The sequence below is a fragment of the Eurosta solidaginis genome, chromosome 1 (genome assembly GCF_040869045.1).
Source record: "Eurosta solidaginis isolate ZX-2024a chromosome 1, ASM4086904v1, whole genome shotgun sequence".
NCBI lineage: Eukaryota > Metazoa > Arthropoda > Insecta > Diptera > Tephritidae > Eurosta > Eurosta solidaginis.
In genome coordinates, this window is record NC_090319.1 from 182,012,730 (window position 1) to 182,039,838 (window position 27,109).

At 40.2% G+C, this 27,109-nt stretch overlaps 1 long non-coding RNA gene and 2 pseudogenes across 1 annotated transcript in view; all 3 read right to left on the minus strand.

The window, feature by feature from the left end:
* Positions 1-2,127: 2,127 nt before the first annotated feature.
* Positions 2,128-5,199, minus strand: LOC137236952 (putative nuclease HARBI1; annotated as a pseudogene).
* An 11,210-nt stretch (positions 5,200-16,409) lies between these two features.
* The window catches only part of LOC137236954 (uncharacterized), a 205,528-nt gene continuing 194,828 nt past the window's right edge, over positions 16,410-27,109 (minus strand). The window contains exon 3 of the long non-coding RNA XR_010948725.1: positions 16,410-16,464. This is a non-coding gene — a long non-coding RNA (uncharacterized lncRNA). The remainder of the gene's footprint in view (positions 16,465-27,109) is intronic.
* Positions 22,310-26,031, minus strand: LOC137236953 (putative nuclease HARBI1; annotated as a pseudogene).

The following is a 27,109-nucleotide window of genomic DNA, read 5'->3' on the forward strand; positions in this document are numbered from 1 at the left end:
CTTTCACATTTATCTTTCACACAGGCTCCAACATCGACTTCACGCCCAGCACGCCAATCACAAAGCGAAGAGGTATGGAAGAAGTTTGACAGCCTTTTGCAACAACAACAAGATCTCATAAAGGGTAGGGAACAAACCGAGTCTGAATCGCCTTTCAAGCAGGCCTTTACAGGTTTTGAATATCTTCTTAAACAGCTTCCTAGGCCGGTAGCTGACGAAGCGTGCTGTGACTTCATGAACACATTATTGGAGAAGATAGCCCAGCAAAGACATAGATCGTCCCAAAACTGAATGAACTTACTTTTTTCTACTATATAAAAAGAATGATTTAATTTATTGAAATTCGCATATTATTACTGATTTAATTTTTATGTTTTTATTTATCATTGTCCAGCATTTTGATGATTCATTTTTGAATTTTTCTTCTTTTCAATACAATTTGATTACTTCTATCGAATAAGTACTGAGCTTTCATGCAGTTCAACAAAATAAATGATAAAATAAGATTACTTTTAATAATCAAAAACTGAAAATCATTTTTCGATCACTTTTTTAAATCATTTTTGAATAACTTTGATGAATAAATTTTAAGATTTTATAAAAATGAACAAAGAGAATAATAAAACTTGTTTACTTTTATTGATCAATAACTGAAAACAGTTTTTCAATGACAATTTGGAATAATTTTTGAATTTAATTTGTCTACCTTCTGTGATCAAAAATTTAAAGTCATTTTTCAATCAACGTTCTTAATCTTTTCATACTACCTTTGTTGGCTAAATAATGAATTTTATATTTGTTAAAACTATACTTCTCATTGAAAATCAAATTTTTCTTCATTACTTCACATTTTTTCAATCATAAAATTCAAAAAAAATTACAAATATACAAAACATTTTCAAACTAAAAGTAGTGTAAATGGTGTTCTTAACCTAAGCTGTCCCCTAGCATTTTTCCAGATACATAGACAAGTTGTGATATGAGAAAATTGTATTATCGTGATTTTATCGTGTAAAATCGTGATTTTTAAAGTGGCTTCGTTACCATAACTTAAGATAACCATATGACAGATGATGTTGGCTATTTTGGTCGTATGTGTATACATCAGTCAAGTTAATTATTGCCTGCGGTTCAAAAAGCTTACTTCCGAACTTCGGGATGCTATCACCCCGTGATAGCATATGATATTTATATAGTACTAGTCTTTACCCGCGGCCCGTACGCAAGGAGAAATAAAATATATGTGCTATTCACGTTAGCCTGCTTATCAAGTTATCTGTTTAAAAATTATTTTTGTCTAATATACATTTATTTCTTGTAACAAAGTAAAAAAAAATACTAAATGAGGTGATAACCTATAGGACACGCTTACGTGAATACTACAATACAGTTTTTTTAACTAGGAAAATATTAAATATTATGGAAAAATTAATTACAATTGAATTCACAAATGATTGAAAACCCTCATTTAATATGCCCCAAAAATGTTACTAAATGTGATCAAAAAATGACTGTGAAAATATTCTGCCTGTGTGATATCCGTTATCCAAAAGAAATGATCTATAATTAAATAAAAAACAATTTAAACCAATGTTAAATTCTTCTTGAATGTAATCTTACCTATATGCATATGTATATCTGTTATTGTTGTAATTTGCTTAGCAATAAAAAACATCAAGTAAAAAGTATAAAGAATGCAATTAGTTTCAAGTATTTTGTACATCTCAGGGATTATGCTGGGTGAAATCGCCTGTGTAAATATTAAAAGTAAATGATTAATTTCAATCGTAGCTATAAAAAATTATGTAAAGCTGTGTTGATAAAATTAAATGAAAACATGAATTTACTAAATAAATCTAAGTGGCGAGTTCCATAACAAAATATGATATAGTTTTTCAGAATATTGATGAAACCCAAATTTTACTTACATATTTCAATGACTATCAAGACATATAGAAACGTAAAACTTATACTGCAATTAAAAAATTGAGATAAAAAGTACACGCTACCTTCATGGGACTATTTATAGTCAAAAATTAAATTTTAGTTCCACCTGTTTTGACATATCGAACATTGAAAGTTAAGACAAAAAGCTGTAACTATATTTTGACTATTGGTACTCTGCAATGTGTTATGTTTTGGAACTTAACGTGGTAAGTTGAAAACATAATTACTTTTGTCAAAAACCAAAATGTGTACATCTCCTAAGTCTGTTGCAAATACATACCATGGTTAAACAAACGCCACATCATTTTGCCATGGGACGGATCCCTCGTTTGAGTTAACGTACTCCTTGAGCAAATCCCGTATATATTTTCCATATTCAGATGGCCTTCCATGAAAAAACCTTGATTCGTTTTGGTCCTCCCAGATTTCATGATCTCCACGTATCCATTCTCCGCTGCTGATTTCATGACCAGAAAATGTGTTCGGACAGTATTCAGAACCAGCTGTGTTCAACAAGAAGTTATGAAGAAAGCAGCACGCTGATACTATTTCCTGAGCACTTTGAGGGGTACAAAAAAGTATTTTCCGCAAGCATAACCATTTTGTGCTTAAGATTCCAAATGCATTTTCAATACATCTACGAGCTCGGCTCAGCCGATAATTGAATATTTTTTCAGATCTTGTCAGCGATCTATGAGAATAGGGCTTCATTATTCGTTTACTCAATGGGAAGGCGTGGTCCGCAACGATGAAATGTGGTACGTTTTTCCCGTTGATATTTGTGTCAGGGGGAAATGGCAACTGGTCTCTTATTATCTTTGAGCCGAATTCAGAGTTCTTGAAAATGTTGGAATCACCCTCACTACCGTATGCTCCTACGTCTACATAAGTAAATTTATAGCACGCGTCACAAGCAGCCAAAAGAAATATAGAGTGAAACCCCTTCATGGAAAGAAAAAGATATAAATATATCAAATATAAATCTCATGATCACACAATTTATAATCAGGCTAAAACTTTCGTGAATAGCCCAATGTAACGCGCCAGTACACGATCTAAATGTACTTAATTAGCTTAGAAATTCGCATGTTCCTGTATCTCCCCTCATACGGCATCCCTGCCTCTCAGCAACTCCCTTAACCGTCAGGCCCTCTATGTTTTCTACTTCCCTCCCTACATCTTAAGATCTTGATGTATATTGGAACGATTTTCTGTCATCCCTTGTCAAAGTTGGTTTCGAGACAGAACGAACGAAAATCGACACTGATGATGGAACAAAGCCGAAACCGGTTTGTCTCGAACAAACTTTGACAACGGATGACGAAAAATCGTTCCAATATACATCATTTATCCACCTTGTCAGAAAATCAACAAAACAAAATAAGTCTTTAGATCTTCTTTCTCTCGGTCTTACCTTACCCAAAATACAGCATGTCTATCGAGCTTCGCTTTTCTACCCCTTGACTTATTTTCTACCACCCCCTCTCTCTTCCGTTTTCTTCCCTATTCCACCACCAGACTTTCAGCTCGTTTAGACAAAAAAACACTCATAAAAGTTACAGCCTGTTTATTTATAGCACAACCACAACAATTGTAAGCTATGTCCGTTTTTGGTTATGAAGAGAGTATGGGCATCTCACCTTGTAATTAAAAAATATGCTTCCGCTTTTTGGAGGCGCTTTAATGGCCACATGCTTACCGTCGATGGCACCAACGCAATTTGGAAAATTCCATTTTTTTTGTAGCCCTTAGCTACTGCGGACTTGTTTTGTTGGTTGAATGGTGGTATTTGGCTCTTCAAAGCTGTGCATATAGCTTGACAGACGTGCGATATTATAGTGCCAAAATGTTGCTTACTTACTCTGTAGCAGGAGGCTATATGTCGACCCAAATCACCTGTTGCTAAGTACCTTTTTATATCATTAACTTCATGAAAGAAACTTAAAAGTTAATAGCTACTTACTCTAACACCATTGCTAATTTTGCTTTTTCCGGTATGAAGTCGTTTGGTCTATTGTTTCGCTTCCTCCGTAAATGTGGAAGTAGTTCTTCGAACAAGATATCAAACGTTTGTGGACTCATCCGGAAATTCTCATTAAAAAGGGTAGGTGAGTGTCGCTAGTTCTCAAAATCCGTCTCAAACCTCCCTTTTTGATTTCCCTCAAGGAGGTAAGGGCTTACACGGTACCTTGGTGCTTTTTGACGAACACAATGACTATTCATTACTTCAGCGCCAGCCATTAAAAGTCCTATGTTCAATGTTGTCATTAAATCTTCCCTTAAGCCAAATAAAAATGTATATAAGTAAATACATCTAAAGGGACCTTACTAGGTGACGATTCAAAACTTAATTATGTTGATGGCGGTATCAAATTACGCATTTTGGAATATTTTTAAAAAACAATAAAAATACCCTGAGCCAATCCAGCACAGCTTGCTCAATCCATAAAGAAATAGCAGTGCACCGCCACCTAGTAAATGGCCTAACTTAAACACAGTATAGGAGTTTAAATTTTACCAATGAGCCATATTGAATTTATGGAAATGTATATTTAATATTATGAATGTTTGTATTCCACTCCCTGAAGGATCTTCCACTGGTTGAACTTATATTTATTTGCAGCTTTTGAAGGTGTTTTTTACTTCGTGAACGTTTCACTCGTTAACTTGCTCACTAATTTGCACAATTATTTACCTCCCGACACTTTTTCTCAATTAATATTCTTTATTTTACGAAAACTAAAAAATATACACGATTTTTCACCAATTATTATGCAAAAACGTTTTGTTTTTATTTTTTTTTTTCCTTGACCTAGTTCAGCGTTCACAATGAAACGTCAACATTTCTTGGCTACTACTTTTTCATGCTGAAGAAACAATAGAAAATATTTTCTTGTGGTTTTCTTTTGAACTGCGTACAGCCCTTAAAGTGCTAAAACAAACTGCAGCGTACGCACTATTTTGCTACGGTTTTCAAAATCGTGTTAGAAGTCATGACCATTAGAACTCTGCAGGCAAAATATCGATCACAAAGAAATTATACCCATCACAACGCTTGTTCCTTTATTTGAAAAAGTCCAGCACCTGTAATGAGTCACGGTTTGGGGGGAATCCAGGTTTTCACATGTGACGTTTGAGCACGATGTGTGAATTTGGTACTAGGCTGAGGCTGTTTCAGGTAGAATTTATAAAGCAGCTTAATTTTGGTTTGAATCATTGTTATTATGAGATTTGTACACACGCTGCCATATATCGTGCAAATCGTGTGGAATGAACATCAGTACTTTTTCAATACGCGCTATATAAATCTTCTTGTTCACAAAATACTGCTGAGTTACGTGAGGAACATCACGTTGTGTTGGTTGACGTAATCCGTGTATGTCCGGGCTACATGAATGCCAATTCCGGGATATTACACACTATCATGCAGTTGGGTAATGAAAATATTCAATCACGCATAAAGGTTACAAGTTTAGCAACTGTTGAAAGCATTAGTGTGTGCCGCCCTCAATATCTGTTTACGCAACGAGTACACAGAACGTTTGAAACCGAATATTACAACGAATGTCACAGAAGCAAACCTTACTAAAGAGTTACGTATGCTCAAAAATCAGCTCTCGCATATCAAATTGCAACCACGCATGGATAGAGAACGTTGCGGTTTAAAACACAAGTCTGATGAGCTTCTTCAACCAACAGCTAGTACGTATTTCAAGACGCATCCGCATCCTGGTACACTAAGTGATTTTGGACCATGAAAAATTGTGGTGTGTCGTAACTCGGCACGGGAGTGGAGGCACCCCAATTGTGTTAGGGTTAAAATTAAAAGAAAACACAGAAAGGCGAGAGATATTTCTCGTTATAATATTTCTTTATTACAGTGGAAAATATAATTAAAACGCTAAGTTACCTGTGTATAAAATTAAGATGGCGGGGCTTCTCGGACGTTGATGGCTGTGGCTGTTGATCGCTCGACAATCGCTGGAAAAGTTACCGGTTGCCTTGTCGAGGACAACCGTTGAACCGATTTTAAGGGGAAGATTCCCCACACAGTTATACCGGCATGCATGTATATGTATACGGACAACATAATCCTACCCATGTACACCTATACATGCATGTGGGCGAACTACTCGTCGATAATATGGTGCTAATAGAGTGGCGGAAATTAATAAGAATTTAGACTTCGGGCCTAAACACCCTTTCTCAAAACTCACTCAAAAATTCTGCTAGGCGTCAAATATGTTGGCTACAAAACTTGGTTTTGTATTCACACACATAATATGCAGTTGGTTTGCAGACTATTGGCATTGTCACTTGCATAGACAGAGGTGCGCGTGCGTGTAGGTGTACAGGGGCGTAGTTTGTTAAAGGCTGTCGTTACAGGCTCGCATCCGCCGATGATGCCTGCATGATGGAGCATATGCGTAAACAAATTTTAACGCAGCCGCTAATCCCATCTTTTTCTGGCGCAATGTGTGGCTTCGACCCACTCCCAATGCCGGGCTTCATCTTATCATATCACTTTTGCCGCTTTATCTTCATCTTCCCTACTATTGCACTATTTTTTGTACATTGAACATCTATACACATATGGGATACCCACTCTACTACTAGAATCACTGGGTTTTAAAACTACTTATCTAAAATATCACAGGTTAATCATTTACATCTATATCACAGGTTGGTGTTTTCGACTTATATCGTCAATCTTCAATAAAGAAAATAAATAAAATAAAAAAAATTTTACTGGATGTGTATAATTAAGGAGAGAAATAAATAAATGGTCAAATGAAACAACACTACATATAAGCATAGTCAAGTTGATGGTCTCGTCAGTTGGTTTAATTGATCTAGAGAATTTCTACCATCGTTAACAATAAATAACCTAAAACATAATCTGAGGACAAGCCACATTTTACATTGGTAACAAGGACTACATGCACCATATATCTTAAGCTGCGAAAAGGTCTTTCGCATGGTACATTCCGATTGGCTGCCACTTACATCGCCTAGTTCGTACATCGCGTTGCCTATTGCCCTAAGTACAACGCACTTAATTTGCTATGAGGCAAGTTTCGCATTAAAATTGTCAATTTTGGAACTTTGTTTAAAATTACGGCGGTATACCAACTACCCTACATTAAATGCCACTTCCCTGCTTCTCAGGTTGTACGTTCTTTTGCTTCTTTCGTGTGCAAATTTAAGTTCTTGCATGATTTTTTCTCTGAGTATGTGCAGCCTATCTTGCGTCGTTCCCACTTTGAAATCAGTGTCTTTCAGCGCGTCCAATTTCCGGCATAGTTCTTAGGATGCACCATGTTGCATCATCGCAATACCAAAGATCGCCTCATTTGGGGGCGTGTTAATTGCCATGTGTAGGACATTGCGAAGTGCGAACGCTGCATCGCTAACATATTTATCCCAGTTCATTTGATTGTTATTAATGTAAGACCGAATTATTTGTAGTCTGGAACGAGAGGGTTACTGCGTTCCCCTGTGGCGAGTAAAACGCTGTTTTTATGTGCTTCGTTCCGTATTTTTGCAAAAACGAGGTAAACATTTGGTTACGTCCCAATTGCTTTCCATTATCAGAATGCACATATTCAGGTACTCCGAAAACGTGGAACACGTCTATTTCTAAATACTTCACTACTTCGGCAGAGGTGGCTTTTCGCATCAGCTTTAAGAGGACAAACTTTGACAAATGGTCTAAACATACAAAAATATAAACGTTACCATCACATGGACGTGGGTATGGGCCCATGAAATCGACGAACAAAGGTTGTAAAGGACGTTCAGTGAGGTGGTGCATTCCCATGGTTGGCTTGTGGAAGGCATTTTGAGTTTTGTTGCCTTTGTATATTTCGCATGATTTCACATATGTGTTTACATCTGCAACCATACCGGGCCAATAATATCTATAGCGGATACGTGATAGGGTCTTATGGATTCCACCATGACCAGCTGAAGGTGACGCGTGTGATAACTATACCAAATTCCTCCACAGCTCTACTGGAACCCAGAGTTTCCAGGTATGGTCCTCCTGTAGTCCATCTCCCCGGTTAAATTGTGTTCGTCTGTACACGTATCCGTCTGATACACAGAGTTCTGGTAATCTGCCTTTGTTCTCTGTTATAGTCTTTTGTAACTCTGTGTATTCCAGCGACTCGAAAGCTTTTAAGGTAATGTCAATGTCCAGTCTTGAATGTCGATTTCGTCCATGTCCATTCCCGATAGGGCAACAGGCACTACGTTTTGGGGTCCCTTTACCGTGCTCTATATGAAAAGCATAAAGCAAAGTCTAAACGGTTATGGCCGTTCCACAAGGCGCGCCAGTCGCTCCTTCGGTCCGCCAACTGGCGCCAATTGGTCACACCAAGGGAGTTTAAATCATTTTCCACCTGGTCCTTCCAACGGAGTGGGGCCGCCCTCTACATCTGCTTCCATAGGCGCGTTCCGATAGAAACACTTTCTTGGCCGGAGCATCATCTTTAATTCGCATAACATAGCCTAGCCAGCGCAGCCGCTGCATTTTAATTCGCTGGACTAAGTTGATGTCTGCGTATAGCTCGTACGGCTCATCATTAAAACTTCTTCGGTACTCGTCATCGACAACGCGTAGAGGTCCATAAATCTTTCGAAGAACTTTTCTCTCGAAAACTCCCAAAGCCGCTTCATCTGCTGTTGTCATGGTCCATGCTTCTGTCCCATATAGTAGGACGGGTACGATAAGTGACTTGTAGAGTATGATTTTCGTTCGCCGAGAGAGGACTTTACTTTTCAATTGCCTAACGAGTCCAAAGTAGCATTTATTGGCAAGATTGATTCTTCGCTGGATTTCAGTGCTGATGTTGTTGCTAGTGTTGATGCTGGTTCCCAAATAAACGAAGTCTTTTACTATTTCGAAATTATGGCTGCCAACAGTAGCGTGGTTGCCAAGGCGCGTATGCGCTGACTCTTTGCTCGATGACAGCAGGTACTTCGCTTTGTCCTCACTCAACATCAAACCCATCTTTACCGCTTCTTTTTCCACTTTGGAGTAAACCGAACTAACAGCGCGGGTGTTTAGGCCGATGATATCAATGTCATCAGCATATGCCAGTAATTGCACGCTTTCATAGAATATTGTTCCAGTGTGGTTAAGTTCTGCAGCTAGTATAATTTTCTCCACCATCAAATTAAAAAATCGCACGATAGGGGGTCACCTTGTCTGAAACCTCGTTTAGTTTCGAACGGGTCGCAGAGGTCCTTCCCAATTCTAACTTAGCTGGTGGTGTTGCTCAACGGCATTTTGCACAGCCGTATAAGTTTTGCGGGGAAACCAAATTCAGACATAGCGGCATATAGGCAGCTCCTTTTCATGCTGTCGAAAGCGGCTTTAAAGGTGATGTGTGTCGATTCTCTTTTCACGGGTTTTTTTTTCCAAAATTCGGCGCATTGTGAAAATCTGGTCGATGGTAGATTTACCAGGTCAGCCGGTTCACGGTGGGCTTCAATCCTTCGCACAATACACTTGAAAGGACCTTATATGCGATATTAAGAAGGCTGATTCCACGATAGTTGGTGCATTTCGCAGTATCCCCCTTCTTGTGGACTGGGCAAAGAACACTTAGATTCCAATCGTCGGGCATGCACTCGTCCGCCCATATTTTGCTAAGAAGCTGTTGCATGCGCCTTACCAACTCCTCGCCGCCGTACTTGAATAGCTCCGCAGGCAGTCCATCAGCGCCCACGGCCTTGTTGTTTTTCAATCTGGTTATTGCTATTCTAACTTCGTCATAATCGGGCGGGGGGACATATATTCCATCATCATAATTGCGGGATCGGGTTGGTCATCTCTGCGCGGTGAATCGCTGCCTTCATTTAGGAGAGCAGAAAAGTGTTCCCTCCATAATCTAAGCACTCTCTGGACATCAGTTACAACGTCGCCGTTTTCGCTCCTACAGGAGTTTGCCCCGGTCTTAAAACCTTCCGTCTGTCGTTGTATTTTTTGGTAAAACTTTCGGGCTTTATTCCTGGTGGCTAGCATCTCAAGATCCTCGCACTCACGCCTTTCTGCTTCTGCTTTTTTCTTCCTGAAAAGGCGCCTCGCTTCCCTTTTCAACTCACGATAGCGTTCACACACTCCTCTTGTTGCGCTCGCTTTTAACGTAGCCCTCTAGGCAGCGTCTTTTCTTTCGGTTGCAACGCGGCATTCTTCATCGTACCAGTTGTTTTTTCGTGGCCGCCGGTAACTATTTTTTTCCTCGACGGAAGTGCTTTGGAGATATGCTCCCACTGCTCCTGTATTCCTTTAGGATGAGTTGTCCTCTCAGAGAGCAGGTGTGGGAGTCAAGTTGCGAAATCTTTGGCAGCCTGTTGTGATTGAAGCTTTTCAACGTCTAGCTTTCCTTGTGTTTTTTGTTCCTTGGTTTTAGCTGCGGTGAGGCGGGTGCCTATTTTGGCTGCAACGAGATAATGGTCCGAGTCGATGTCAGGTCCTCGGATCGTGCGCACATCTAAAACACTGGAGGCATGCCGTCCGTCTATGACAACGTGATCGATCTGATTGCGAGTATTTCGATCAGGAGACACCCATGTAACTTGATGTATCTTTTTATGCATGAACCTCGTGCTGGATATGACCATGTTTCGAGCACCGGCAAAGTCAATCAGCCTCAGTCCGTTAGGAGAAGTTTCATTGTGTAGGCTGAACTTTCCGACTGTAGGACCAAAAACACCCTCTTTACCCACCCTGGCGTTAACGTCGCCAAGCACGACTTTTATATCATGATGGAGGCAGAGCTCGTATGTGCGTTCTAATTGTTCATAAAAAGTATCTTTCACCTCATAGTCTTTCTCTTCTGTCGTCCACAGGCGTGAACGCCAGAACTTGGCAAGGAAGTCTCTCTCCCACCACGAATCCGACGCCGAAACTGCGCTTATTCGTATAGCCACTCCAGTAGATGTCACAATTTTTTATCTTCTTTCTTCCTTGCTTCGTCCAACGCATTTCTTGGATGGCGGTGATGTCAGAATTTGCTTTGACGAGGACATCAACCAGCCGGTCATCTGCACCAATCCAATTCAGGGAGCGGACGTTCCAGGTGCATGCCCTCAATTCATTGTCCTTCAAACGTTTGCCATGGTCGTCATCAAGAGAGAATGTATTTATCCGAGGCTTGTTGGTATATTTCATTGGAGTATTGTTTTACGTGGCGGGTCCCAAACCCATTACTTGCACGTTTATATAGCGACCCGTTTGCTGCAAGACAGACGCCCGCTTGCAGCCGCACCTAGAAGTGTACAGACGCTGCCGATGAGATCTCCTCGGCTAGCCCTTAAACCGATTATGTCAGAGTGGTCTAGCCAGGTTGTCGCCTTCTCATATTAGCTCACCGCTAAACGGATGTTTAGCGTCAACCCAGAGAATACTTGGCCGCAAGCGACCGGGAGTAGTTAACTGCTTGAACCGCATGCAAAAGAATCGATCTGGCCATTCCCAGGTGAATGGCGGTCAGAAGCTTTCCCCACTTGCGTGGACTTCTACACACGGCTCCACCCTCCGTCACATTGTATGCAAAAATGTCTGTTGAAGTCCGGATGTGTCAGTACGGGTGCTGTTATCAGGCTCTGTTTTAAACTATTAAACGCTTTCGTAGCCTCGTCCGTCATTGCAAATTTTTTATATTTTCTTACGTAAGTCTGTCGTGTAGCTGTGCAGAAATCGTCGCGTAGTCTTGTATAAACCGTCTGTACCATCCCGTCATTCCTAGGAACATTCTGAGGTACTTCGGGGTTCGTGGTTCGGGAAAGTCCTTCATCGCCGCTATTTTGCTGTCATCTGTCCGGACGCATCCATCACCGACCAGGTAACCGAGATAGCACACCTCCTTGAAACAGAATTTACTCTTTACAAACACTGATTCACAAAGGGAAGCGGGTATGAACTTGTCCATTAAACGATACATACGATGCACAGCGTTGCACAGCCCAAAGGGCATGACCATAAACCGGTACAAAGGTCTGCCAGCACCGTAAAAGCCATCTTTTCTCAAGACTTTCTCTCTAACGGTATCTGCCAAAATGCGTCTTTTAAGTCGATGGCAGATATATAGCGTGTGTTTTGAATTCGGCTTAGGATACCATCGATGTGAGGGAGTGGGTAAGCGCCTTTTATGGTGCGTTCATTAACGTCGAGACACAGTCTGTTCTTGGTTCCCCTGATGACTAAGGACACCGGCGAGTTCCAGCAGCTGTTGCTTTCTTCTATGACTCCCATCTCTAGCATGCGGTCTCGTTCATGGAATATTAATTTTTGTATGGCTGGCGATATGGGATAATGGCGTTGCTTCACGGGTAGGTGTTCATCTGTAACCTCAGTTAGGTGCTCCTCAATGTCTGTTTTCCCCAAACCAAGAACAGTGGACGAAGGAAACTGTGCTTTTATTCTCTCTAACGCTTTGCTCTCCTCAGGGCTCAGCATATGTTCCACCGCATCAAAACACAGATCTCCTCGGCGGGTGCACAGTACTCCGTCCCCTACTAATAACACTCAGTTCGAAAGCCTGCCAAAAATCAACCCCCAAGTAGACCTCCTGCTGTAAGCCAGGGACAATCAAGAACTCCAGATCCCGAGTCATACCATCCCACAGAACTGACAATATTATAATAACTTTGACTGGTGTTTCGCCCCCTTTTGCAGTTCTGATGCTCTTACCCCTAACTGGCAATATCATATGCTCTTTACCCTATAAAATTGTCTCGGAATTTTTGCCTAAGCAACAAGCTCCTGCCCCTGAGTCTAAAAGCGCTGACACCGCACAACCCCCTATTTCGGTTATGACAAAGAACCTATTGTCTTCTTTCATTGTTACTATTGTTGCTATTATTTTCTTTTTTATTCTCCTAAAATTCTTTTTCTTTTCTCTCGTTCTCTTTATTTTGTCAAAATTCCTATTACTCTTATTTATATTATTACGCTTTGACAAATCCGCACAAAATATACGTCTACGTGATTCTTCGTACTTTACCTTCCTAACATGAAGACTTTCTCTTTGCTCTGATGGTTGCTTTTCTTTAATTTGCTCAGTTTGTACTCCTACAATTCCCACCCTCTTAATAATCCTAACAGCTACTTCTTTTCCTAGTTTATGTCTTTCATTCCCGGGTGGTCGTTCCTTTGGACAGAGTGCCGGGACATCTCCGCCAGACCCCGGCTTCCCGCCTCAGGTTTAAACACACCGAAGGACGAGTCACTACCCCATGCAAAACATTCCATAAGGTGGAAGGAGGACTTACATTTACTGTCCTTTGCTGCTTCAGCCGGATTCCTAACATAATAGTCTGCCGGAATTCCACAAGCAAAGCACAATATGAGGTGGAATGGGGACCGACAAAAGGATTGGTTTTGGACACTATTAACACTCTTACTTGGGTTATGGGTCTAATCACGTACATTTGGATCATAGGATGGAGGTTTAGACATGTCACAAGCGGAGGCGAGACCGGGCTGTTATCTTTCATGAGCTTCTCAGCGCGCTTACATTCATGCTTCAGCTCGGATAGGGTTCGAGTGAATCAGTGAATTGAAGATCCAGCAACTGAAGAAGGAGTTGGAGAGCCGTGGATTGAATACAAGGGGCGTTAAACTCGAACTTCAGGCACGGCTACGAGAGGCAAAGGAAGCAGAAGGAATTGATGTGAACGAGTGTGTTTCTTATCCTGATGAGGATGAGACAACAGCAAAAATTTAAGAGAAAAATGAAACACCGCAGACAATGGCGAACACAGACCTGAACATGATATAGGCTGCAATATCGGCACAAATGTCCGAAATGTATCACAAATATCCAAATATGTCATCACAATTGGAATCGCAGGAGACACGCATAGCATCGAAGATTGAAACACAGGAAACACAAATTTCTACACAGCTCGAAGAGCAGAAGACATATATGGCATCCCAACTGGAGTCACAAGAGACACGTATAACATCTAAGATGGAAGCACAAGAGGAGCGCTTATCATTGCAGGTGGCGCAAATGTCTTCGCAGTTGGAAGCACAGGAAGCAAGGTTAACATCAAAGCTGGAAGCACAGGATACAAAAATTGTGCAGCTCGAGGGCAAAATTGATGCTGAGATAGAAGCTTTGAGAGGTCGTATACAGGAGTTGCAATTGAATCGCCCAACAGTTTCAGCGAGTAATCCAAAGGTGAAGACACCATCCTTTGACGGTTCTGTTCCTTTCCAGGTCTTTAAGCTACAGTTTGAGAAGACCACAACAGTGAACAACTGGAATGCTGAAGATAAAGTTGCTGCACTCTTCGTAGCATTGAAAGAACCAGCTGCCGAAATCTTACAGACTATTCCAGAGCACGAACGGAACAGCTATGAAGCATTGATGGCCGCTGCCGAGAGACGTTATGGAAGCGAGCATAGAAAACAGCTATTCCAAATTGAGTTGCAAAACCGTCACCAAAGAACGAATGAGACTTTGCAGGAGTTTGGCTCGGATGTTGAAAGTTTGGCACATTTGGCAAATGCGGACGCACCCGTGGAGTACACCGAGAGGGTAAAAATCCAGAGTTTTATAAATGGCATACGGGACGTGGAAACGAAACGAGCTACATACGCAAGCCCAAAGCAAACATTTGCTGAAACGGTATCACATGCATTGACTCAGGAACGGCCTCACTATTGAGTAAACCAGCATTCAAAGCACGCCGTGTGGAGGTAGAAAGGCCAGAGTGGGTAGACAAAATATTGGAGGCGCTGAAAGGATCGCAAAATCGGAGTGAAAAAGTTATCAAATGTTTCAAATGCGGGAAGCCCGGTCACATTGCACGTCATTGCGATCTTGGTCCTGGTAGTTCCAACTTGGGTGGCCGTAAAAGCAAAGCTGGAGGAGATGAGCAAGAGCGTGCTAGATGGAAAAATCGAGAGCTAGCTGCAGCTATTATGTCCTGTGATGTCTGTGTCGCAAATTGGAAGGAAATCAAGCAGTCTTACCGTCAGAGGGAATGTGAATGACAAGGAGAGTGTACTGACTGTAGATACGGGCGCATCCCATTCTTTGATTCGATTTGATTCAGTCAACAGGAGAGTAAAACCGTGACCTGGAGCAAGGCTGCGTACGGTCACAGGCGAGTATAACGAAGTCCAGGGAGAAGTGATATGTGAATTCCTAATTGGGAAGGTCATGGTTCTACACAAATTCGTTGTGGCGGAGATCGTTGATGAAGTCATATTGGAAGTGGACTTCTTAGTTGACCATGACATCAGGATCGATATGCCAAGAAATATTATGCGCTATGATAACCAGGGTGCCACTTAACTTCAGTTTGGAAGAAGGGTTCAGCAGTAATCCAGTGCTAGTGAAAGAGATTCGACAAAACCCGCAAAAGTCAAAGGCAGCATATCGGGTAAGGGTTGATGGAACGAATGGACCAAACCAATCAGGACCGAAGGTACATGCGAGAGAAAGACCGGCATCGACAAACCCTAATGGATGCACTAAAATGACTGAAAGAATTTTCTAGAAAGAATGCAAGGGTGGTTTCAAGCCAGCGCGCACTACTGTTGTGAAACGTCCAGACGATAATGATGATGCAAAGTCAATCCGTCAAGTGCAAGCTCTGCGAATAAGTTCAATGGCTAAACAACAGACTGCGAGGGAAAGATCAAGAATAATGAGTAGTAAGATGAAACGCAGGTACAATGAGAACAACAATTCGGAAGGTTTCTTGGAGGGAGATTTGGTACTGTTAAACAACCCTCACCGGCGGAAAGATGTTCCAGCTAAATTTCGGTGCAGCTGGGAAGGCCCGTACAGAGTTGTGAAGACGATCAGTGATGTCATCTACCGCATACAAGCAGTTGGGAAATCACGAAATAGAAGAGTGTTACATTTGGCGATGCTAGCAGCGTTTAGATCGAGAGATTTGTCTGATCGGGGCGATCAGACTTAGGTGAGGGCAGTGTAACGAATGTTAGCAGCACTGAGCGATGCTATCGTCTCTAATACATCATTTTTTCATTATTTTCTATCTACACAAATTTTATTTTTCACAATCTTTCAAGGAAACTTAGTTGCTACCCTGAACCAAAAATATTGAATATTAATCTAATTCTGAATTAAAAAAAAAAACTTAGACAAAAATTTAAGGAATGTGAAAAAAATTTTTAAACTTACTAAGGGAATACCCTTTTATACAATTCAAAATGTGGGATTGATACAAATTTAAATTAAAATTGAGTTAAATTAAAACTAGCATAAGGAAATGACATAAAAAACTTAAAACTCTTAACATACTACCCTTGACCCATCTCACCTAGTATATTCAACAGGTGTCGTGAGTATTTCCTAGCAGTGATCCACTAATGTGCATAAGTATGTAATATAATAAAAATAAAATAAAAATGTGTAAAGAGCAAAAAAGGAGAATAAACAAAGTTTATGAATGTATATTACCAATCGTGGAAGTCACCACGCTCATCTGCAGACTAGGTACCAAGGCTGGAACGGCGGCCGGCTGAAAGTAGAAAGAAAAGAAACAAATAGGAACAACAATCTTAGTGGATTTCCTACTCAATTATACAGAACAAAGTGTTCACATGGGTTGGCTTCTAATTTTCACCACGTGAAACTATTAGTTCCGGTTTGTACAAAAAAACATTCGTATACACATTCGTAGCGCTCGCGTAAATTATTATAAATAAAGTAAAGAAAAATAAATATAAAACTACTGCGATCACCGTAGTAAGTTAGATTGATGTTATAACTTCAGTTTTGCACAAAAAATAAAAATAAAACAAAAACGCAGAAAAAAAAAGATAATTAAACAAATGTGAAAATTTGGTATTGCGTATTCTACCCTCGTGTTCTGCAACTTGCACTTCGAGATTTCGAGAGTGCCTCCAATTCTAAGAAGTTCCAAATTTAAAAGTTCAGAAGGTTCATAATTATAGTTTTCTTTTCGTTCAAAGTGCAACAAAAAAAATCCAAAGAAAAATCGAAGAAAAGAAACAATATAAAAACCGAAAGGTATAAGATGGCAAGCATTATGTAAAGCTGCCTGGTACATAACGTAAACGAAATGTATACAAAGGTGCGATAAAAGTTATAAGTATGTACAAAAAAATTCCATAAAAATAATTAAATTACAGAATAATAATTAAATTTTAAAAGATAAAAACCAAGGTGAAACCCGACGGTCGCCCCGGGTTGAGTTGGTGATGTGGTTGAAATGTAGTGCGCAGCGCACTCTCCCTATCAGCGATATACAGCCAGTCGCTCACTTGCTCTCTTACTTGGTTGTTGGCAGTCCAAACTAGCCATTTTAATTATAAGTTGTGATGCGATGATATGTAATGTGATGGAATGGGGTATGCTGTATGATGTGATGTTATATCGTGCTGTATGATGTAGTGATGTGATGTGACGTCGTCTGATGGTGTTGTGTCGTGCCGCCGTTTTGCGTCCTTACCCGATGGGTTGTATAGATTTGTGGTAAGTGTCTCAATAGGCGTGGATCCAACTCTGCCTGCTTGCGGCTTATACCTAGTAGTGTTGTGCGTACCGTGTTTGTTGATGTACTGTTGTTAGTGTTAAGTGATGTTGTATTCTGGCGATGAAGTGTAGCATTTATGTGTATTGCTCGCAGTGTTAGAGGTGGCTGGTGTGTGGTATTGCCTGTTGTTGCTAATGTTGCGTGGTTTTGTGGTGTACTTGCTTGTATGAAGAGGTGGTTGTTGATCGATGTTACCAGGGTTTTTCATTAATGTTGCGTGCCTTTGTGTGTATTTGTTATGAATCAAGGTGTTTTGTTTAATGTGATTGTATGCCGCTGGTGTTGGTTGCTGTGGTGTTTGTGGTTGCAGTTTTTGCGTTTTGGTTGGCGGGTAGATGGGTGGCTGGTGTGTGTTTTGCCTAGATGGCAGTGGGTTGCTGTGGTGTTTGTGGTTGTATCTTTTGCGCTTTGGATGTTTTGTTATCGGTTGCTGGTGTTTGTTGAATGTCGTCGTAGGGTGCTGGTGTTGAATTCATGTGTTTCGCCTAGGTGGCGGTAGAATCCCTCTCTTAGGCAGACGCGGTTTCTTGTGGGAAAGAAGAAGGTTAATATTAAGTACAGTCGGGCAAAGGTTGATAAGGGTATCTAAGGCGGTAATCATGTTAGCGTATTGGCTAGTGACAGGTAATTTTATGTGACTTACCGGTGGTTATGATGATTCGGCTGGTGGTTATGATTCTGTTGGTTGCCATGGACAGGGTCCCGTGTGGTTCCAGCACTTTAAACTTTAAGACACCGTTTTTTTATACCCGGTAAACTCACTATAGAAATTTTTTTTTTTCACTTCCACTCGCGAGGTAAGGCGTCCGTTCGACTCTCCGACTTAACATTTTTGCAAATGAAAAACGGCATTTCCCTTCTTTTATAGATTATTTGATTCCAGTTGCAACTCCCGTTTTCCTATCTACATATTTTGCAGTCAAACCCCCTTTGAACAATTGTGGTGAGTCGCAACTCGGCACGAGGGTGGAGGCACCACAATTGCGTTAGTGTTAAAATTAAAAGAAAAGAAAGAAAGGAGAGAGATATTTCTCGTTATAATATTTTTTTATTACAGTGGAAATTATAATTAAAACGCTAAATTACCTGTGTATAAAATTAAGATGGCGGGGCTTCTCGGACGTTGATGGCTGTGGCTGTTGATCGGTCGACAATCGCTGGAAAAGTGACCGGTTGCCTTGTCGGGGACAACCGTTGAACCGCGGTAAAAGTCTCCGGTTTTAAGGGGAAGCTTCCCCACACAGTTATACCGACATACATGTATATGTGTACGGACAACATAACCCTACCCATGTACACCTATACATGCATATGGGCGAACTAGTCGTCGATAATATGGTGGTATTAGGGTGGCGCAAATTAATAAGAATTTAGGCTTCGGGCCTAAACATACCGGCCGCTTGAGATACGCAACAGCCCAGACTCCGCCCGAGCGTCCCCGACCACGATTTGTCTCAAAACTAGATTCTAAAATTAAACGGTGCGCGCCGGATGCCGTGACGGCATCCTCCTTGCCTTCGCCGTGACCTAGAGCTAGGGCGATAAGAAAAATTAATGGAAACCGTATGATATATTTCTTGCCATTCACATAAAGCTTCATTTATTTCGAGAAAAGTACCATTTACATGTTTAAAACTTACAATAAACTAAATAACCCTAAATAACCATTAGGGTATGCTAGATCGGGTGTGTCCCCGAAAACACCCAACCCAAGATGGTGCTTTGGGCCAGCAGCGAGCCAAACGATGGTGGTAACGTGCCCGGCTTTATAATGTCGGCATAAACGTCGCCGCCGAGAACGAGGCGGATGGTCGTTGAAGCGTAAAATTGTGGATCCGCCAGTCGGATATGCTCGTAAGGAGCCGCGACGCGGGGGTCGACGTGATAGGTTGGGCTGACGCGCTTGAAATCATGGACGCAGACTGCATGTGTTGTCACCGTCTTGCTCTGTCCATGCTTGCCCCTGAACCTATTAAAGCAGCCGGTTTCGCCGGCGGCGTTGGTCTTCGGCAGTGCTAACTGTCGCGCCAGCTGACGGTCGATCGTTGTGCGAGGGGAACATGCGTTTATGAGTTCACGGATGAGGTGCAAACGCTCCCCGGATTCCACCTTCACGACCGCAGTTGGCGCCAGAGTAGCCATTGGTCGTAGGGTTGGGGCGGCTGTAGCGTGGGCTGCAATGATCCCGTTCCTAAAGAAACTATGTTGCAGTAGCTGGCGCGGCCGAGTGGCCAGTGTACCGTTCCGGTTGTCCTCATGAGAATGGCGTATGGTGCGTAGCTGGCACGGCTGTGGGGCCAGTCTACTCTCTTGGTTGCGGGCGTTATTACTTGTGCGTTTTCGCTGGCGTGGCCGAATGGCCAGTCGACGTTCTTGGCTGCTTGTATGATTACGCGTTCGGCGTTGATAGAGCGAGCGGGAAGGTCGTGGTTCCGCGCCACTTTGGCTCCGTCTTTCGTGGGCTAACAGGGGTCGGAAGGGCCGTGGGTCCGATCCGCCGATTTCTCGTTGCAGCGACCGTATGCAAGTTTTCTCTTGCCAACTTTCTAGGGCGTCGCAATAGAAGTCAGACTCGGAAGCGTGAATCGAGAGTGCTTCCTCTGCATCGTCCCCTGCTTGGTAGAACCTACTCTCCTTAGCGGGCATGGTTTGGCGTAGCGAATGGCCTGGCACTCGGTTCTGTTGCGCAACGAAGCGTAGCGAGTCATTCCATTCAGAGAAGTAGGAAGAAAAAAGAAAGGAACCTCGTTGAGTGATTATGACTGTGTCACGCGTTCGGTCGCGAATAAGCCCCAATTCCATTATCGGCGCTTTTGAAATTTCGCGCGTGAGTAGGGTGAAAACATCTCTAGATGCCTACGAACATATATTCATATCTCGCGCACGTTATATGCGTGGCCTCTTTCCCTGCACGTTATGTGCTTGGGTCTTTAGTGCCCTGTTTTGATTATTTTTGTGTCACCCGGTAGCGTTTTAGTTAGCCACGGGCACACTAGTGCTGCAGAAAAATGAGCATTTACGATTTTCGGTTCGCACGGTACCGAACCGGGTAATTAGTGTATAACGTGGGTTCTTTTGAGTCGTTGTTATTTGTGTTGTTGGTGCTAGAAACCAACAACTTTCAAGAAACAGACGCCATGACAACTCTGTTTTGCCAAGAAAAAAATGACTGCATTTATTTCTTCAAGAAAAGTGACAGTTACTGCAGGATATTCAAATATATTATTGTTTCAATTGAATATTTTAATACTAAAACATTTAAATATGGAAAATATACGCCCCTGCCAGCAAAAGCGCCAAAAGTGTGCATTTAACTTTTCATCAGAAGAAAAGTTAAGTTTAATTGAGGAGGTAAAGGCTAGACCACGTATCTGGAATATCGGCGACTTCTTACATTCCAACAAAAACGCAGTGGAGCAGTCTTGGGAGCAAAATGGTATCGTTCTATCAAAGCCTGGTAAGTGAATAAAGCTTTTCTAGGTAATATCCATTAACAGACGACTAAAATTTGTAGGTGAAGAATGCAAAGCAGCTTGGATCAGTTTGAGGGAGAGCTACAGATATAGGGAAAAGGTGGCTCGGAAAGCTAAAAGCGGGAGTGATGGGGGAGAACCGCTAAGTGAACCATCAGTAAGCGAAAGCGTAGATTGGGAGTTCGCTGCTGAAATGTCGTTTTTGCCAAATGTTTCGCAAAAAAGAAAGTAAGCAATATGAATTTTAAATTTATATACATATTTAATTATGTTAATTTCCAGAACGTTTACGTCAACCACTGATGCCGAAGCCGGAACACCCGATGGACCCGTCCTCAATATGATTATGTAAGTTTATGTTTAGTACAATATGTTTTTGTTGAGGGAATCCAAAAAATCCAAAGAAAACTATACGTTCAATTATGAGTGGTGGCGGCCTCTAGTTTATCCCGCACAGGCCATTCTATAACATATGAATGTGCCCGCGATAGGTATGCCTGACGTAAGAGGCGACTAAAATACCAGAATCAAGGAGTTGTGTAGCGCAACCCTTGCAGGTTGCCAGCGCAATATATAGTTTCTCCAAACCCAATTGTCAACCTCACCTATCCGTGGCGAATCCTGTTTCAGTAACAGACGAGGCTCTGATGACCCCAAGCTCCTCGTGGGCCTGAATATTTAATTGGCCGCTATAAATCGGTCCCGAGATGGTTGGGCTATCACCTTAATGGAGCTGCGTTACCGGAGCGTACCGGATCTGTATCCGGCAAAGGACCATCACATCGATAACACTCCCCAAAGCCTTCAGGGAGCAACCTTATCGCTACAACAACAACAACCGTTTGCTTACACTAAGTAAGAGTTTCACCTTTGGATTTGCTCTCATTAACCAGCACATTTCTATTGACTTGTAGCAAAATGCATTGCAATCTCCTTTCACATTTATCTTTCACACAGGCTCCAACATCGACTTCACGCCCAGCACGCCAATCACAAAGCGAAGAGGTATGGAAGAAGTTTGACAGCCTTTTGCAACAACAACAAGATCTCATAAAGGGTAGGGAACAAACCGAGTCTGAATCTCCTTTCAAGCGGGCCTTTACAGGTTTTAAATATCTTCTTAAACAGCTTCCTAGGCCGGTAGCTGACGAAGCGTGCTGTGACTTCATGAACACATTATTGGAGAAGATAGCCCAGCAAAGACATAGATCGTCCCAAAACTGAATGAACTTACTTTTTTCTACTATATAAAAAGAATGATTGTATTTATTGAAATACGCATATTATTACTGATTTAATTTTTATGTTTTTATTTATCATTGTCCAGCATTTTGATGATTAATTTTTGAATTTTTCTTCTTTTCAATACAATTTGATTACTTCTATCGAATAAATACTGAGCTTTCATACAGTTCAACAAAATAAATGATAAAATAAGATTACTTTTAATAATCAAAAACTGAAAATCATTTTTCTATCACTTTTTTAAATCATTTTTGAATAACTTTGATGAATAAATTTTAAGATTTTATAAAAATGAACAAAGAGAATAATAAAACTTGTTTACTTTTATTGATCAATAACTGAAAACAGTTTTTCGATGACAATTTGGAATAATTTTTGAATTTAATTTGTCTACCTTCTGTGATCAAAAATTTAAAATCATTTTTCAATCAACGTTCTTAATCTTTTCATACTACCTTTGTTGGCTAAATAATGAATTGTATATTTGTTAAAACTATACTTCTCATCGAAAATCAAATTTTTCTTCATTACTTCACATTTTTTCAGTCATAAAATTCAAAAAAAATTACAAATATACAAAACATTTTCAAACCAAAAGTAGTGTAAATGGTGTTCTTAACCTAAGCTGTCCCCTAGCATTTTTCCAGATACATAGACAAGTTGTGATATGAGACATAGTAAAATCGTGATTTTTAAAGTGACTTCGTTACCATAACTTAAGATAACCATATGACAGATGATGTTGGCTATTTTGGTCGTATGTGTATACATCAGTCAAGTTAATTATTGCCTGCGGTTCAAAAAGCTTACTTCCGAACTTCGGAATGCTATCACCCCGTGATGAAATATGATATTTATATAGTACTAGTCTTTACCCGCGGCCTGTACGCAAGGAGAAATAAAATATATGTGCTATTCACGTTGTTCTGCTTATCAAGTTATCTGTTTAAACATTATTTTTGTCTAATATACATATATTTCTTGTAACAAAGTAAAAAAAATACTAAATGAGGTGATAACCTATAGGACATGCTTACGTGAATACTACAATACAGTTTTTTTAACTAGGAAAATATTAAATATTATGGAAAAATTAATTACAATCGAATTCACAAATGATTGAAAACCCTCATTTAATATGCCTCAAAAATGTTACTAAATGTGATCAAAAAATGACTGTGAAAATATTCTGCCTGTGTGATATCCGTTATCCAAAAGAAATGATCTATAATTAAATAAAAAACAATTTAAACCAATGTTAAATTCTTCTTGAATGTAATCTTACCTATATGCATATGTATATCTGTTATTGTTGTAATTTGCTTAGCAATAAAAAACATCAAGTAAAAAGTATAAAGAATGCAATTAGTTTCAAGTATTTTGTACATCTCAGGGATTATGCTGGGTGAACTCGCCTGTGTAAATATTAAAAGTAAATGATTAATTTCAATCGTACCTATAAAATATTATGTAAAGCAGTGTTGATAAAATTAAATGAAAAAACGAATTTACTAAATAAATCTAAATGGCGAGTTCCATAACAAAATATGATATAGTTTTTCAGAATATTGATGAAACCCCAATTTTACTTACATATTTCAATGACTATCAAGACATATAGAAACGTAAAACTTATACTGCAATTAAAAAATTGAGATAAAAAGTACACGCTACCTTCATGGGACTATTTATAGTCAAAAATTAAATTTTAGTTCCACCTATTTTGACATATCGAACATTGAAAGTTAAGACAAAAAGCTGTAACTATAATTTGACTATTGGTACTCTGCAATGTGTTATGTTTTGGAACTTTACGTGGTAAGTTGAAAACATAATTACTTTTGTCAAAAACCAAAATGTGTACATCTCCTAAGTCTGTTGCAAATACATACCATGGTTAAACAAACGCCACATCATTTTGCCATGGGACGGATCCCTCGTTTGAGTTAACGTACTCCTTGAGCAAATCCCGTATATATTTTCCATATTCAGATGGCCTTCCATGAAAAACCCTTGATTCGTTTTGGTCCTCCCAGATTTCATGATCTCCACGTATCCATTCTCCGCTGCTGATTTCATGACCAGAAAATGTGTTCGGACAGTATTCAGAACCAGCTTTGTTTAACAAGAAGTTATGAAGAAAGCAGCACGCTGATACTATTTCCTAAGCACGTTGAGGGGTACAAAAAAGTATTTTCCGCAAGCATAAACATTTTGTGCTTAAGATTCCAAATGCATTTTCAATACATCTACGAGCTCGGCTCAGCCGATAATTGAATATTTTTTCAGATCTTGTCAGCGATCTATGAGCATAGGGCTTCATTATTCGTTTACTCAATGGGAAGGCGTCGTCCGCAACGATGAAATGTGGTACGTTTTTCCCGTTGATATTTGTGTCAGGGGGAAATGGCAACTGGTCTCTTATTATCTTTGAGCCGAATTCAGAGTTCTTGAAAATGTTGGAATCACCCTCACTACCGTATGCTCCTACGTCTACATAAGTAAATTTATAGCCCGCGTCACAAGCAGCCAAAAGAAATATAGAGTGAAACCCCTTCATGGAAAGAAAAAGATATAAATATATCAAATATAAATCTCATGATGACACAATTTATAATCAGGCTAAAACTTTCGTGAATAGCCCAATGTAACGCGCCAGTTCACGATCTAAATGTACTTAATTAGCTTAGAAATTCGCATGTTCCTGCATCTCCCCTCATAGGGCATCCCTGCCTCTCAGCAACTCCCTTAACCGTCAGGCCCTCTATGTTTTCCACCTCCCTCCCGACATCTTAAGATCTTGATGTATATTGGAACGATTTTCTGTCATCCCTTGTCAAAGTTGGTTTCGAGACAGAACGAACGAAAATCGACACTGATGATGGCACAAAGCCGAAACCGGTTTGTCTCGAACAAACTTTGACAACGGATGACGAAAAATCGTTCCAATATACATCATTTATCCACCTTGTCAGAAAATCAACAAAACAAAATAAGTCTTTAGATCTTCTTTCTCTCGGTCTTACCTTACCCAAAATACAGCATGTCTATCGAGCTTCGCTTTTCTACCCCTTGACTTATTTTCTACCACCCCCTCTCTCTTCCGTTTTCTTCCCTATTCCACCACCAGACTTTCAGCTCGTTTAGACAAAAAAACCCTCATAAAAGTTAGAGCCTGTTTATTTATAGCACAACCACAACAATTGTAAGCTATGTCCGTTTTTGGTTATGAAGAGAGTATGGGCATCTCACCTTGTAATTAAAAAATATGCTTCCGCTTTTTGGAGGCGCTTTAATGGCCACATGCTTACCGTCGATGGCACCAACGCAATTTGGAAAATTCCTTTTTTTTTGTATCCCTTAGCTACTGCGGACATGGTTTGTTGGTTGAATGGTGGTATTTGGCTCTTCAAAGCTGTGCATATAGCTTGACAGACGTGCGATATTATAGTGCCAAAATGTTGCTTACTCACTCTGTAACAGGAGGCTATATGTCGACCCAAATCACCTGTTGCTAAGTACCTTTTTATATCATTAACTTAATGAAAGAAACTTAAAAGTTAATAGCTACTTACTCTAACACCATTGCTAATTTTGCTTTTTCCGGTATGAAGTCGTTTGGTCTATTGTTTCGCTTCCTCCGTAAATGTGGAAGTAGTTCTTCGTACAAGATATCAAACGTTTGTGGACTCATCCGGAAATTCTCATTAAAAAGGGTAGGTGAGTGTCGCTAGTTCTCAAAATCCGTCTGAAACCTCCCTTTTTGATTTCTCTCAAGGAGGTAAGGGCTTAACGGTACCTTGGTGCTTTTTGACGAACACAATGACTCTTCATTACTTCAGCGCCAGCCATTAAAAGTTCTATGTTCAATGTTGTCATTAAATCTTCCCTTAAGCCAAATAGAAATGTATATAAGTAAATACATCTAAAAGGACCTTACTAGGTGACGATTCAAAACTTAATTATGTTGATGGCGGTATCAAATTACGCATTTTGGAATATTTTTAAAAAACAATAAAAATACCCTGAGCCAATCCAGCACAGCTTGCTCAATCCATAAAGAAATAGCAGTGCACCGCCACCTAGTAAATGGCCTAACATAAACACAGTATAGGAGTTTAAATTTTACCAATGAGCCATATTGAAGTTATGGAAATGTATATTTAATAATAAATTAATAAAATGTTTGTATTCCACTCCCTGAAAGATCTTCCACTGGTTGAACTTATATTTATTTGCAGCTTTTGAAGGTGTTTTTTACTTCGTGAACGTTTCACTCGTTAACTTGCTCACTAATTTGCACAATTATTTACCTCCCGACACTTTTTCTCAATTAATATTCTTTATTTTACGAAAACTAAAAAATATACACGATTTTTCACCAATTATTATGCAAAAACGTTTTGTTTTTTTTTTTTTTTTTTTCCTTGACCTAGTTCAGCGTTCACAATGAAACGTCAACATTTCTTGGCTACTACTTTTTCATGCTGAAGAAACAATAGAAAATATTTCCTTGTGGTTTTCTTTTGAACTGCGTACAGCCCTTAAAGTGCTAAAACAAACTGCAGCGTACGCACTATTTTGCTACGGTTTTCAAAATCGTGTTAGAAGTCATGACCATTAGAACTCTGCAGGCAAAATATCGATCACAAAGAAATGATATCCATCACAACGCTTGTTCCTTTATTTGAAAAAGTCCAGCACCTGTAATGAGTCACGGTTTGGGGGGAATCCAGGTTTTCACATGTGGTGTTTGAGCACGATGTGTGAGTTTGGTGCTAGGCTGAGGCTGTTTCAGGTAGAATTTATAAAGCAGCTTAATTTTGGTTTGAATCATTGTTATTATGAGATTTGTACACACGCTGCCATATATCGTGCAAATCGTGTGG